The sequence below is a fragment of the Nicotiana sylvestris genome, chromosome 4 (genome assembly GCF_000393655.2).
Source record: "Nicotiana sylvestris chromosome 4, ASM39365v2, whole genome shotgun sequence".
Lineage (NCBI taxonomy): Eukaryota > Viridiplantae > Streptophyta > Magnoliopsida > Solanales > Solanaceae > Nicotiana > Nicotiana sylvestris.
Window position 1 is genome coordinate 170,187,604 of NC_091060.1, and position 3,216 is coordinate 170,190,819.

Consider the following 3,216-nt stretch of genomic DNA (forward strand, 5'->3'; position numbering starts at 1 on the left):
CCTCATTAAAAGACTTGCCGATTGCGGACACCAAATGACCAAAGTAGGTCGGCTCTAAAGCCTGCAAAAAGTAATCAACCATCTCGCTCTCTTTCATTGGGGGATCTACCCTTGCTTCCTGCTCCCTCCATCGGAAACCATATTCTCTGAATCTTTCACTGTGCTTCTTCTCTAGTTTAGTCAAGGACAGTCGGTCTGGAATGATCTCAAGATTATACTGGAAGTGACAAGCGAATGCTTGTGCCAGATCATCCCATGTGTACCATCTTCCATGATCTTGGCGGGTGTACCATTCCAATGCTGATCCACTCAAACTCTGACTGAAGTAAGCCATTAACAATTCATCTTTTCCTCCGGCTCCCCTCATCTTACTGCAAAACCTCTTAAGTGTGCTACTGGATCACCGTACCCATTGTATAGATCAAACATGGGCATATTGAAACCTGGCGGCAATTGCACATTTGGAAACAGACATAGGTCCTTGTAGGCTACACTTACTTGACTTCCTAATCCTCGCATGTCCCGGAATGACTGTTCTAGGCTCTTAACTTTCCTAAACATCTCCTAATGTTCGGGATTTTTGGCTGGTCTCTCAGCTTCTCTCGGGAGATCAGAACGTGGATTATAGGGGTAGGTTTCGGGAGCTTTGAAGGTGGGATCCGGGGGGGTATTACTGGTTGTCCTGAGCTTGGAACATAGGCTCACTCGAGGATCTATGCAGTGCAGCTGGTGGAGATGCCACAAAGACAGGGGTGACTGGCGGAGGGGGTATGGAATTTATTTTGGTAGTGGAGCTTGTGGCATATGAGAAGTAGTGCCATGGTAATGTTGGTAAATGGGAAAGCTTGGATCGATGGCAGGATAATCCTGAGCCTAAGCCGGTGGTGGGGTGGAAGCAGGGTTAGCAGGGTAAGCTGGGGGTGATTGTCCTTTAGACCAGGCCTGATACATCTCGGCCATCTATTGCTTAAGTTTGAGCATCTCCTCTTTCATTTTACTAACGTCCAACTCCTCTACCTCAACACTTGTGTCGATATCCGGGATAGACATGATTTCTGGTATTGGTCCTTTTGATCTGGTTTGGTAATGATAATGTGCCAGTATCCTCTAGATAAACTAACTGCTTGAATTCTCTGAAAAACAACAAACTTGTTAGTTTTTAGAGTTTAACACATATGCAATTACACATTGGGATGCAATGCACCTAGGCAATTAACCATTTTCTATCATGCATTTGCTTCGGTTGCGTGCGTCATTCCAGCCTCTCATATATGTGCCCCTTCTTTTAAGCTTCCTTTATTCTATCCTCATTTATTTATTTTTCATTTCCCCCTTTTCTTTTTAGTGGTGGTCGAATCCTATAGAGATTGCCTACGTATCATGTCCCCGCATGAATCAGACCATGCGTAGTTCTTGCAGATAAGTGCACAAGTAAACAGCTCTAAAAAAACAAATGCTTCCATTACAAAACTCAAAACTAACAAATTCCAAAAGACTAATAGATTCTGATGCAAAGACGAAATACAGACTCCGAAAATAAGCTATCATACTCCAACAAAAGGAAATATAGAACAGAAAGAAAATACAAACTCAACATGACTGACAGACTTTAACCGAAACGGAAATACAGACTTCATGAGAAATCTGAATACATCAATGCTCCTGGTGCCCGCGGGACATCATTCGGTCTCGCCGCGGGCCTATATGCAAGATCCCTTTGAAGTTGGTCCAAGTCACTCATTATCTGCTTAACAAATGTCATCACTGTTGCGAAGAAGTTAGTGCAAGTCATATCCTCACAGATCTGGCACTTCATAACAACGTAGTCAGCGACGTTTCTAATTCTCTCTCTTATGACGCCTTTTTCTTGTAACAAACGCCCAATCTGCTGGGCCCTGACTTCCAACGTTTGGTCGGCCACATGATTCTGCTCCTGAAGTTGTTGCAAGTTTTTTTCTAATTGCGCCAAGGCCGTATAACAATGTTCCCTTTCAACCCTGAAGTCTTTTTCCTGTTTGATCATTTTGTTTTTTGTGGCGATGACCCTTTTCTTTAGCCCTGCAACCTCATTGTCATACTTTTCTTTCAGCTGTGTAACCAGACGTGCTCGTTTTGCCAATTTTTTGGCCAATTGTTTTCGAGCCCTGGTTAATTCACTTTCTGCTTTGTTCAGATCAAAATTATATTCGCCCACTTTCCGCCTCAGGTTATCTATAAGTTTTTCATCTTTGGCACTTCGGGCGGGGTTTTTTGCAGCTATTTTCATCTATTGAATTTGGGCTCGAAGGGCCTCATTTTCTTTAGCTAGTTTCTTTTTCTCCCCCTCATCTGCGGCGGCTTGCAGATCTTTCTCAAACTGCAACTCCATGACTTGCTTCTCCAATCTGCCTATTGTGTCCCTGTACTCATGTTCTTTAGCCAACCAATCCCACTGTTCTTGCAAGGCCCCGACGAACTCTTGGAGATGGTGTCTCTTGGCCGGCCTCCCAAACTCGATTTCTCTCTTATACCAGCAAGGTATCCCGGCGAAACTTCACCTTTGGACCGATTACGTACACATGTATTTGCCGTTAAGTATTGACACTCGCTCCAAATTTGGTGGACTACTGCTTCATGAAATTGTCCGTTAGGCCCGATTTCGACCACTTGGCCACTAAGATCTTCATCTTTCGGAACTATTTGGCATTTCCCCAACTGCCTCAAAACTCGATACGGGGCATAGGGCTGGATACTCCTGAGTCCCATCAAAAGGAAATGGGGTCCAGTGGCTGGCATATATATGATTTCATCCACAGGCAGCCATCCAAATGTCCACTCTATTTGGCTTGCAGTGACGGAACAGAGGCACGCTATCCACTTTGTGACCCCTTTTGGCAAGCTGATTCCATCAACCCTCGTAGAAAATTCCTCTATGCATGTTTTCTCTGTCGACCCATAACTCATAAATTGAGGACGATGGCATAGGTGTTTGATCATCCACATCTGCAGCAACACGTTGCACCCCTCAAAAAGTCTCCCCCGGCTTTGCAGGTTGTGAGAGCGCGAAAGATTTCAGCTACTATCATGGGTGTGAGGGTGCTGTTGGCCTGAGTAAACAAAGTGCTGACAACCCCGGCTGCTCGTATGTCAATATTCTCATCTTTTCTAGGAAACACCAAAAGTCCCAAAAAGACCACCATAAATGCAAAACATCTGTGTTCTTCCCACTTAAGGCGG